The following is a 13,527-nucleotide window of genomic DNA, read 5'->3' as shown; positions in this document are numbered from 1 at the left end:
TCTCTCTATATATATATATATATATATATATATATATATATATATATATATCCCTTAATCTCTTCTACTTCCCTGCTCATCTAATATCCTATTACATATCTCCCTGTGCATCCTTAATTATATGTCCTATTTCCCTCTTCATTGGATTTACTTTTAAAATCTTTGGTACTAAATTCCAGGCACTCTCCAGAGCAGGTCTCTTTATCTGTACATGTATATATGCAATAGTCCATGTTTCTTAATTTTCTTCCCCCAGAAAATTAGGTATCCATTTGTAGTTTAAGCCATGACCTACAACAAGTCAGAACTATCAAGCATTGGACATTTTAGTGTGACTAAAGTTCACATCATAGGAATTTTAGTTTTTATTTAAAAATTTTTAATTTAGTCCCTACATTCTCTTTGCTTGTTGTGAAAAACGTCATTTTTTTTAACTGTGCTAAAATAAATTCAGACCAGCAACTGGTGATTAAATGTCGGAATCAGGATCAATGCTCTCAAGATCAAGAAGTCTCATTAATCCCTTTTAATACAAGCTATTCCCAAACGTAGGAAAGACTTTTCCTTATTGTACAAATTGTTTTGTTGTTCTCCGTGATTTTTGTTTCACTCCTTGAGGGAAAACATTGGCCCTTCAGTGGCTTCTTAGTAGTAGAGAAATCCAGACATGACCAGGGTGAAAGCCTTTGCAGTGTGATCTTTGAGTGGGATTCCAAGTGGGAGTTTAAAAAGTCATGCAATAATGCAGGGCCTTTTCATTGCAGCCTCTATTCCTTCCACTGTTTGAATCTCACGGTCACAGGAGTACTGAGGTTTTGATTGGAATTCCTTGAAGTAGACATCTTTATGTTTCAAATGTAAAATACCTATTAAAAAAAAAGCCAATAAAAAGTTTTGTCATCCCCCAAAGACTTTCGTCAAAATTTGTCCCACCACTTGTTTTGGAATAACAAAGCAAACATTCTTTAAATATATTTATTGTTATTTTTAAACCGTGTGGAAAGTCACTATTTCAAAAGTCCAAAGAATGACAAGGTCACAGTCTGCACATACCAAAAATGGTCAGAGCGTGAGAACATAGCATGTGTCTCCAAGTATGAGCTCACTAGAAGAAGTACATCACTATATTATGTGAGCGTTATGGACATAGAGAACTTTGTTCATCTTTATTTATGCTACTAGCTAAACTATTTTCAGCATCAAGGTCATTGCCTAACCCATGAGAGTAACACAGCTAACTGTGATACTAAGGAAGAAACAGCCAGACATGTTGGTGTTCTCCTCTAATCCCAGGACTTGGGAGCTAAGGCTAAAGGATTTTGTATCCCACTTCAGCGACTAGAAAAGAAATAGTCCCCAAAATATTAATTACTAAAGGAAATACTAAATTAATGAGCAACGTTATCTTTTCATTTATGCCACTCACTGTATTCTAAGTTTAGAATAGTTTTTATGCTGCTTAGTGCCCTGCTTCCCTAAGAGAGTCACGTGCAGAGCAAGAATGGCTCTTGCCCATATGACGATAAGATGGAATCTTCAGGCAAGCACTAAAAATATATCACTTCATTTACTCCTCCCAGCAAGCAAGGCTAGGTGCTGTTGTTGTCCCATTGTATGGACAGATAACGTTAAAAGGACCTACGGGCTTGGTATGTAGAACAAGGAGAAAAGAGTCCATTGGTTCTCTGACTTTCTTTTCTTCTTAGGATTATTGGTCTGTGCTATGCAGCTTCTCAGTTCCTAATCATCTCTTTATCATGACCCTAGAAGAGAAGAGAATTAGGCTTACTGAGCCCTTACTGAGCTAAAAGCGTTAATATCCTCCATTCTGTGGTGTTTAGAATGTTTAGCTGTTCTAAGGCATGTATGAAATGTTGTCAATTACTCAGAAAATAACAATCTCCATAATAATGTTTGAATACTACCGAATGTGTTTTTTTTTATTTTCAACTGCAGACAATAAATTGAAAAAATACGTTAATTTCCATTTAAAGATTATCGGCTCTGAATTCATTCTCATTCATGCCTGTTTCATTATTTATTTATCCACTCATTTATTTATTGAATTTTATAAATTTAGCTAATTTAATCGAAGGATGAGGATGATTTTGAGACGAAAGGCATGATTTGCAGAAGAAAATATAACAAAGGGTCAGAAAATGGGCACACAAGCAAAATGACAATCCCCTTTTATTTCAGTATAGCATTTACATCTGGCAAAAAGCTGAATGACTAATTAAGATCTTTGTTCTTTTCATCTTAAGATCACACAACCTCAAATGTACCCTGGCATGCGCAATAACACCCCTATCACCTCTCTGTTCTTTTGCGTTGCAAATTCTTTTACGGAATTTCCATCAAGTAATCTCTGAACTCTGATATTTCATTCTCTTTTAAAATCAAAGTATTAATTCTGGGCAGGTGGCTGTTCTCAGCATGGAGAGGAAGGAGGCATCCCTCAGTTGCTGAGGCCTTTTCTCTGCAAGTCCTAATTGACAAGGGAACTCTTTGCAGGTGATTGAAGGAGTTCACTTTGTACTGGAAATCTGTAATATCTCTGTCGCTCTTCTGCACACAGATGACAAGTTTCACCAGCTTCAGAGCTTCATTTCCTCCAGCTTCAGGGACTTTTGTGATTTCCATTCATTCAAATTGGTCCAAGCCACTGAACTATTCCCATCACCAGTATTTCTTTAGCCAGCCCAATCTGCCCTTATCACAACAGTGGTGCCAGAAGCTTTGTGAATTACAAGCTGTTTCTCATGTTTATTGATGGACTGATATTTGGGAAAGGATGAAGTAGGTATTTTTTTTTCCTAATGTTTGATTCACCTCTATTGAGTCTGAACCACCGCCCCTCTCAAGATTTTCTTTCCATACAGAGCTCGATATCTGAGAGTGAAGCCTCTGGGAAAGGGAACTCAAGTAATTGAATCGGATTAGACAAGCCAGCAGAACAAAGTCACATTCTGTGAGGTGTTTCTAGCATCCAATAGATGAACTGTAATTATGTAAGGATTAGTGTGAGCTTGAGATGAGGTCCATTCTGAATACTCTTCCCTGGAATAAACAAAAGCAAGAAGTAGTAATATAGGTGATTTAAGCTTCCTTTTATCTTTAATAGATTTCTGTTAGAACCCTGTGAACTTGAAAGCCCATTCATTGTTTTTCAATAAGAAGTTAGGAAAGGTATGCTATCGAGTCTAAGAAGAGAGCTTAATTAAGGCTGCTTCTTAGAGATGCATAATTTACTGGAACAGCACTTAACCATAGTCAAGAAGTTGGCACCAACATATTAAATATACTTATTATTTTCAACGAGTTTTTAATTTATATCAAAGTTTTGAAGATAGTATAAAGTTGAGACATGTATTGCTTAGGGTCTCATCTTGCTTGTATATTATATTACTATGGTCAGATTATGACAATTAATTGAAAACTACTGTTTTGTTAATATTAGCTACACTCCACAGAGGACTGCCTTTTTAAATTTAATTTTTCAATCATACAATTTATTTTAATCACAGATGTCCTCTTCCTCAACACTACCAGATCCTCTCATCCTCTCAACTCAAATTCCCAATTACTCAACATCATCTCTCTCTTCTTTCTCTCTCTCTCTTCTCTGGCAGGTGGGTCTCTGTGAATTAAAGGCTGGTCTACTATACATCTAATCTACATAGTAAGCCGAAGTGTCAAAAGGGGGGGGGTGGTAGATAGACAGAAAGGTCAAAAGAATTAAAGAGTTGAAAACAACCAAAACCAGCAAGACAAAAACATGCCTATTGTAATCTAAACAAAACAAGGTAACTACACAGAAAAGGAATTTGTTTTGGGTTGAACAACTCTTCCTGGGCACAGAACCTCTCTTAGAGTATTAATGTACCCAGTGTCACTAACTTGTAAAAACCTGACTTGGTAGCACTAATTGGAGTCGGTGAATCAAGTAAATGGTGTGTGTTTGGTTTTCTTGTTTTCTTAGAGAATTCTCTACACGAGTACAATGGGTGTTCATTATAGCCAACCCCCCACACTCCAAAGCCAACCATGTTTCCTATATACCCCTCACAAATTAATGTTCTCTTTTAAAAATAATTATTGTTCCAATTACATGTATCTCAAATCTTTAGAGAAAACTACATTGTATATTCCCTCAGTCTAATTATGTTTAATACACCTGAATATCCAAAGCTAATCTGCTTTGAGGTAGGCACTCATTTCCATCTAATTTCCCCAATTTGTCACAGTCCATCCACAAAGTTTAAATGCAAGAATTAAGCCATAACTCAGAAAGAAAAAAAAAGAGGAGAAATCATTCCTCACTCTGTTTTAGTTCATGGTGATTCTCTCACTCTTCTTGCCAGATAATGCTTCTTTGTAATAAAAAGAGAAAACCATTCCCCGGCCATAGTACGAATGGTCATGATTCATACATATCCAAAGGGAAGGGAAAGTATCTTTTCCCAAGATAACAAAAAGCAGCTTTGGTATTGGTGCATCTGCCTGACTCCCCCAACCACAGATGTACCCGGTCGCTAAACTCTCTGGAAGCTCCTTTCCAAAAGCTCCTGAAACTCACTGTGCATTTTAAGACAGATACATATTTTCCATCTAGTGTTTAAGTGAGGCAGGCATTCAGAAAAGCATTTTCAACAGAGGGAGAACAATGGGAAGGGGAATAGAAGACAGAGGTGCTCAGCTAGAGACACTGAAAAGAATCCTTCTGTCTGCGAATGATTACACCTCTCCCAGGCTTCTGTACCCTGATAACTCTCACTCACGTGGGTGGTTTTTGTCTTGGGGTTATAGACATCAGCACCAGCACAATCAAGTGGTTTCCAAGTTTTAAGTGCGATCAGACCCAATATTTAGGCCAGCTCATATGGATGTGAAATATGTACTCTCTTACCAAAAATCTGCATATATCAATAGTGCTGGTGATATATCTGGAGAGGTAATCTGGTCGGGACTCAAAGGAAAGAATGCACATGCATGGGTGTGTGTGCGTGTATGTACAACAGACCAGAACTTAGTCTTTTTTGTTAAATAGATAACACTCTTTTTGTTGTATACTTTTCCATTTGAGATTAGACCCTAGAAGATTGAAATATGGTAATTTATTTTAATTTCCACTATGACATAGAGGTTTATCGTAGATGACAAAATATATAGTTCATTTTTACAAATCACTTTGCCTTCAACCATTGTATAGTATTACTGTAATATTCAACTGGTTTATCAAATATAGCATTACAATTCACCATGTGTTCCAGTGGAAAACAAGAAGCACAAACCATGCATTGTATCTCTGTTCTGTAGGTTTCATATAACATGATCAATCTTGTGGAAATTTCTGGATAAATGTTTTATGAAATAAAAACATGTCAGGAAGTTCAGTGCTTGGTCATCAGTTTCTACATTTAGTTTACATTGTTTAAATGTCTATGTGCATGTGTGTCATGTGTGCACCATGACTGCAAAGCACAGGAGATCATGGGATACCTTGGAACTGGAGTTACTAGCGTTTTTGAAGCAACATGTGGGTACTGAACACAGATCTGCCACAGGAGTAGCCAGTATTCCTACTGACCAATCTCCCCAGCCCCTCTTTCTTCATTTTTCACCTCATTTAAAGATTTGGAAACGTAAGTTACAAAGGTTGCCTATTCTACAAAGGTTTATTAAGTATCATTTGTGAGCACTGAAAGGGAAATGTTGTTTTTATCCTTCCCATGATTCTATTTTGAGCATATCTGAACTTGGATGAAGTACATAAATAAATTCAGTTGGGTTTCTAGTCTCCTTTTACAAAGAGACTTGAGAATGTTATCCTCAAAGAGTTTTCAAGTTTTTTAAACTGAAATTACTGTCTCTTCAATATAGAAGCGAGGAAACTAATCATAAGAAATTAAGCCAAATAGTTTTAAACATTTTTACCCAGAAAAGTCTGTAACTTGCTTAGTGGAGAATCAATTGCTTATTTTTAAAGGTGAACAAGACTCAAGTAAGACTCGATATGTTAACATGACTTCTTATTGACACGGTAGTAAATTCATCTTTATTCTTTCCTCTTTTGTTCATTTCCATATAAATTTGCCGATGATTTCTGCAGCTATGTAAAGGTGAATTTATGGGAAGTGTTAAGAAGGCTCGGGCAATCAATAGGAGGGTGGAAACAAGCAGAAACCAAGAAGGAGGCTAAGAGCCCGTCTTACAATGGAAGCCCTGCATCCAGGATATTAGATAATGTGCTGGGAAGCCTGATCTCAGATTTTCCTCCTCTTTGTAAAATTAGCCTTGGGATTTCATCATATTTCAGTCACTTAAAAGTCCCCTGCATGACCTAGAGCAAAAGATAAAAGGGGCTCCAGATATCTAGTAAGCGTAGTCAAGTACATTCTAATTCATGAACCAGCAGGGGTTAGAAAAAAACAAACAAGCAAACAAAAACACCTTGCAGGAAGCCTTCAGAGACAGATGGAGAAATAATTTCTCCCCAGTATAAGGTAGAGATAATAAGAGAGACCAAGATCCAGTGATTTCCAAAGAGAAGTCCTCACATCCTAAAAACTACAAAAACTCACGGCTCAGTACCTGGACAGCTCTACCGAGCAACACTAGAAGCTTCCTCTCCCGCCTTCTTCTTCTTTACACCTGAACACCATCTGTTTTTAAAAACTAATCAGAAATCTCTCAGACTTTTAACTTACAAGTCTCCGTGTGAGTCACATTCCAGCTCCTCCTTCCCTAATCCCCAGCTATGTGACGGTTGTGCATGCAGGGCTCTCATTTCTCCTTGACTAATGGGAAGAAGGTGAACCGCGATGTCGCCAATTAACTATGCTATGAGGTAACTCCCGATGGAATAAGATAACTTGTTGCGACCGTGATTTGAAATGGACTGAGCTACATCCTTGTATTCAGCATTCAAAATCCCATTATCATCAGGTCTCCAAGGAGTCTTGTTGGATAAATAATGTTTGAAATAACAATTTTGTCATTATTGTAAAAAAAAAAAAAAAAAAAAGGTCCGATTCACAGGTTTGAGTAGTATGTTTTTAAGCATGGACACGCCATTTAAACTTTAGCAGAGATGGCTGTATCTGAAAGAATATGCTCATTAATCTTTACAAACAAGTTTTAGCTTGATTTCTTAGTACCAGTTGATTCCTTTTTTTAAAAAGGAATGAGAAGTTGGTTCTGTTAGCACTTTACCTCAAATGCCAATAGCTATTTTTCTTGTCTGACTCAACTGTTCATGCCTTGAATCCACAAGAAGATGGAAAGCACATGCAATTTCAGTAACCTAATCTCCATTTTGATGGTGTTGCTGTTGCCTGTGGAAGATAAATCATTCATTCCACTCCTGATATCATAATTGTTAGATGGGGGGACCTGAGTAGTCCATTTCTTGAATCTATGAGCTGTATGTTTAACATGTCTATTTTTGTTTGTCTTTTAAAAATTTATTTATTTATTATTATTATTATTATTTATTATTTATTTATTTATTTTTTAATTCAACTTAAATGTATTTTAATCATAGTCTTCCTTACACCAAATCATCCTTATTATTTATTATTATTATTTATTATTATTATTTATTATTTATTTATTTATTTTTTAATTCAACTTAAATGTATTTTAATCATAGTCTTCCTTACACCAAATCATGCCAGATCCTCTCCCCTTCCCCCTATCCCTAACTTTAAATTATTTCCTAACTAGGAAACAAAACCTCAATAGACAAACCCCCAAACCAAGAAAGCAAAATAAAACCACACCTCCAATTAAACAAAACAAAACACCAAAATAGAACAATTATAACAACAACAAAAAGAAGCAGACCCAAAAACTTGTGGAGTTCATGATGTTGGTTAACTTCTCCTGAACATGAAATCTGGACTGGTGTGATTGATATACCTAGTACCATTCTATTTGAGAAAACATATTTTTCCTCTCACAGCAGGTACGAAACAGTTCAGTTAACTTTTTGTTTAACCCATAAAGGGTTTGTGGCTGGATTGCTGCCTCTTTCTCCTCCGAGAGCATGCAGCAGATATCATCGTAGTAATGGCTCTAGAATGTCAGGGTAAAGGCTCTGTGGAAGTACCAGGTATAAACATCATTTCCATTTTCAATGAGTAGTGTGAGTGTTGTCTTCAGTAACGGGACCTTGCTTTAAGCTTTGCTAAGAGCCTAGGATCTTTGGGAATTCCCATGGGACCCCCAGTTAAAAAATAATCCAATTCCATACTGGGAGCTTCATTGGTTGACTAGAGAGAGAGCCAGCTGGGATTCTGTTACTTGATGATTTCATTTAGGTCGTCCTCATACGTGTACATATTTTAGGAAATTTCTACTGTATTTGGTTTCCATCCTACCCCTCACATGCCCCTTAATTTTATGTCTCTCCCTGTGTTCTCTCCCCTCCTCCTCCACCCTTGATCCTCCTTTTCCCGCCCTACTTTCATCCATATCTATTTATTTTATTCCCCTTGTTTATTCTTCAAATTATTGTTAGGTTTGTTTACTAGTTAATTTCTTTACTGCTTTTTCCTATTAGTTCTAGGCCTGATATAGTTACCCAGTTATATTTCCTTTCCTACCAATTAGCTACATTTATTTTTTTAATTGGTCATTTTATTTATTTACATTTCAAACATTATCCCCTTTCATGGTTTCCCTTCTGAAAACCCCCTATCCTGACCCCTGCCTCTATGAGGATGCTCTCCCACCTACCCACCTTTGCCTGTCTAGCATTCCCCTACACTGGGGCATCAAGCTTTCACAGGACTAAGGGCCTTCCCTCCCATCAATGCCAGATAAGGCCATCCTCTGCTACACATGCAGCTGGAGCCATGGGTCCCTCCATGTGTATTCTTTGGTTGATGGTTTAGTCCCTGAGCTCTGAGGCTGTGGAGGAGTCTGGTTGGTTGATATTGTTCTTCCCATGGGTTTGCAAATCCCTTCAGCTCCTTCAGCCCTTCCCCTAACTCCTCCATTGGGGTCCCTGTGCTCAGTCTGATGGTTGGCTGCAAGCATCCTCATCTGTATTAGTAAGGCTCTGGCAAAGCTCCTCAGGAGACATCCATTTCAGGCCCACAAATTCTATGGATACCAAATAAACACTTAACTCTATGATTTGTCTTTGTGAATGGTTAAACCTAATAGTAGGCATTTCTAACCATGCAGCCTCTAATTGAGAATGACTGGCACTTTGAATCATACTACCCCCTGTACTGTTGTCCTTTAAAAAATTATCAGCTCTCAGAAGAAATGTGCTTATTAATTGAGGAAAAATAAGGTGATAATATTGAGTTTGGTTCCAACAACAACAACAACAAAAGCACATTTTGGAAACCTTTACTGGAATTCAAAGGAGATGGACACAAATCAATTTTGCCTGTTGTCTCCATTGCTTTTCATTCTGTAGTTGCCAACACACCATAAATTAGTACCAGAATTAGAATTTTGACATATCATTAATCAGAGAAATAAATATGAAACAGCTTGATGAACCCTGGTATACGCAACAAAATTTCAAATAAAAAGTCATCCTCCCATATGTGTCATTTCTTGCAAGAGCTTAATGCAATTTAGTAAATCATATAACAAATTTGCACAAAGGATCCAAGCTCGCTCATCCTTAATTTTAATGGAATTTTTTTCTGAGACAAAACATTAGCATAATACAGAAATATTTTCACATATTTGGAGATCACTTTTCATGATGCACACATCTAAGTTTTACTTAGTTTTAACTTGAAGATAGTAATGCGTGTGTGTGTGTGTGTGTGTGTGTGTGTGTGTGTGTGTGTGTGTGTGTGTGTGTGGCTTGAATTTTTCTCCTTTCACTGTGTTATTACCAGAGAGCTCTAGTTAGAAAAGTGGGACTGTTCCAGTTTGTTAAGCTTTATTGTAGATGTCGAGCTTTTAAAGTGTCAATACAGAGAGACCATGCCTCCTTTTGAATGTCTGTCAACAGGACACCGAGATGTTCATGACAGGAGCTATTCACAGCGTAGAAAAGGCAGTGCAGCTGATAGATGGGTTTGAGAGCTTTGCGAGAACTACAATCAGCGGTCATGGGGATAGATTATGTATGGAGAATTGGGGGAGGCAGGCATGCAAGGATGACTCCCAAGTTTTCTGTTATGAAATAAAATGAGTAAATGTTCTTTATATCAACAAAGAAACCATTGGCTGAGTTTCCATAAAATCTGTGCTCACTTCTGTTCTATTTTCAGCATTGTCCTTGAGCTCTACAGCGTTTGTTTGATCTAAAAGAGACCACCGAGTTCAGTGTGTGAAAGTACATGTAGCCTTTTCAGTGTACCCCCTTTTTAAAATTTTAGCTTTGTTTTGCTTCTCGGGTCTTTATTTTTTGGCATCAATTTCTTATTTTGATCCCAAACATGATGTTTGATATTCTAAAATTTTCCAAATCCTATATTTTGTGTCATCACAAAAATGTTGAAAAACCCTTTGTTTAGCTTACCAGGAGAGAAATCCAAATATAGTGAAAGAAGTTGGTTTGGTAAGACACCTGATTTACCTTTCTCTTATACAATCTGTCCTTTCTACAAAGCCCTGGTTAACAGCATGAACACTCACATCTACAATTCATCCTTTCTAAAAGAAGAAACAAACCATCATTTACATCACTGAAATCCTAGAGTGTGGCTAGAGAGATGTCTCCCTGGTCAAGACTACAGCATACTTCCGCAGAAGACCAGAGTTCAGAGTTCAGATCCCTACACCAAAGCTGGGTAACTTCCAACTGCCTGTAACTCCATTTTCTGAGAATTTGAAGACTCTCACCTCGTGTGTGAGTACCTGAACTCACAGGAACGTGACTCCACACACGTACAATTGAAAATAAAAATAAATCTTATAAAATGGGTATAACTGGAATGACACTAGGCAGATGACAGAGAACCCATTGGACGGCAAGATGAATCGTACCCACCGGTAAATCAGATCCTAATTTCTGACTTGTGACTGTCTCTCTGAAGAGAGGAAGGTTAGGTTCGTGGATTTTTGTGCTTCATAACCCTGGATATTTTGAGGAGCTTGATAGAAAGAGGGAGTTTATGTGAGAAAGGAGATAGGAGTTTAACAGAAGCTGAGAGGATTAGATGATAATGTGGGCATCTGGAACTGCAGTGAGCACAGGCATAGAAGTGGGATGAGGCAAGAAACATTTGACCTCATGTCTCAAGGGGGAGTGGTGTCCTGCTGTCACTTAGATTCAGCCCCTTGAACATGGCTGTCTCCAGTCTGTGAAATGCCTGGGCTTCTGAGCAACACACATTTTGTGCTTGGGATCTACATAACTTTACTACAAACACTTTTTCTTTACGCTATTATTTTCTTCTCTAATATGTAAAAAATAAATTCCATCACCTATGCCATAGTAGTGTATAGAGATTAAAGGCTGATTCATAGAAAGTAACTAGCAAGTTGCTCCCTGTAAACTCTTACTTCTTTGTTTAACATTCACGAGTTTTGTATTACCGAGGAACCTGCAGGTTTTCCCATTTTGAAAGATTGTTTTTTTCTGAGCTGAGTTGACACTTCTGTGCTTGCATATAGACAAATTTTTCAGCTTGGTGCTTTTCCTCAAAGATTTGATAATTGTCCATCAAGAATGAGTTATAAGGGCCCCCACGAGATCATTCAGTGTAGCGGGAGGACCCTGCACCATCGGTGCATGTGCCTGCCATCTCAGCATTGAATGGGGCAGTGTCAAGACGAGTCTAAATTTGCTGGTTTGCTAGTCTTGCTGAAATGCGGAGCCTCTGATTCATTGAAAAAATCCTGTCCCAAGGTGATAAGGTAAGTGGATGACAGAAAAGGACACCTGCCATTCTAACTGTCCTCTGTAGATGATCTCATAGGTACAGACAGCAACACAAACATGCATACAACAGACCATTAGATTATACACACACACTACACAGGAGAGAATGGGACATACAAAGTAGTGTGTGTGTGTGTGTGTGTGTGTGTGTGTGTGTGTGTGTGTGTGGAGAGAGAGAGAGAGAGAGAGAGAGAGAGAGAGAGAGAGAGAAGAGGAGGAGGAAAAAGGAGGGAGAGGAGAGAGAGAGGGAGAATAATATCATTAGTAGGTTGACAAATAATAGTGATAATTATGCCTTGCTTATCTAAACAGAATCAAACCTTTTGTGAATAACAGGGGTTGCTTGTTTGCTCTAAATGTGGGCTATGTTATGGAACCAGGATGCTACAGATGGTACTTTGGAGTAACAGGATATATGTTATCTAAGCTCTTTGTAAAAGTCTTAACCCTTTTTAAATCATTCAATTAGTACACAAATTCATTGAGAGAAAAATCTAAAAATACAGTAAATTAATATTTCTTTCTATAATATTCTGTTTATATATTTACTAGTGTAAAGAGACATACACATGTGAGTATTTATTCTCACTTCCTACTTTCTTCCCTTTTATTACTAGGTATTGAATTAATTTTCTTTAGTAATTTACATGTAATTGTTTTTCTGTCTACTTTAATCTTTAGCAAGAATACTACACCACAAAAATTTGGACAAATGGTGATATAATAACTCAGGCTTATAATCCCAGTACTTGAAAGGTAGAGACAGAGGGATCATGATTCAAGGTCAGCATAAACTAATGAGTTTATGCTTAAAAATGGCTTGTCTCAACCTAGGGCACCACCATAGAAAATCATGTGCAGTGATGTACAAGTATGACTGGCCAGGATAGAATGTGTCTGAGCATTTTTCATGAGTACAAAACCCTAAGAGATTAAAAAAATAGTTAAAACAGTTAAATAATGTCTGTCTTATAGTTCTCCATCCTTTCAAAACGAACATGAATAATTTTTGCTTCTGAGTCTCCAAGAACCCCCTGGAGAATGTTCTGTGTGGAGTAATTGAAAATGTCATTTTAAGAATATAGGAATGATAGGTTTTCTTCCATAATTGATCAAACCCAAGGTAGCAATTTCGTATATATGTAAGTGTTTTCTTAGCAATGGTTTTAGGACTATTTGGGCATGTACAAATCACCATCTAAGGACAATTTGTGGTTTCAGAGAAAGAGTAAAAAGGGAAACTGTATAAAATACTAACTAATTTTGAATATGATTTCTTCTGGTTAAAAAGATACATTTGATTCAGAGGTCATTCTATTTCAAAAGAGGGACACAGAGACAAAAACATTTTCTTAATGAATTTAACTTTACCTCTCTTTAGTATTTAAGAGGTGATTTTCTATTAATCTGCAGGATAACCAAGATGAGGTTCAATACCCAGAAATTGCTAAAAGATCTACACCTGTTTCTGATTCATATGTCATTGCATGACCATATATCTGTAGAAGGGTCTATAGACTCCACACTCTACCATAGTAGGCTAGGGATCCAACAAAAATCTAAGATATATATTTCAAGGATTAAAAGGATGGCTTTGTTGATATCTATGGAATCCATCTTCAACTATCTCTAGAGATCCTGGGGTAGGGCCTGTCATGGCT

The sequence above is a fragment of the Rattus rattus genome, chromosome 9 (assembly GCF_011064425.1).
Source record: "Rattus rattus isolate New Zealand chromosome 9, Rrattus_CSIRO_v1, whole genome shotgun sequence".
NCBI classification, from domain to species: Eukaryota; Metazoa; Chordata; class Mammalia; order Rodentia; family Muridae; genus Rattus; species Rattus rattus.
The sequence above is the reverse complement of the archived record's forward strand: the minus strand, read 5'-3'. Positions refer to the sequence as shown.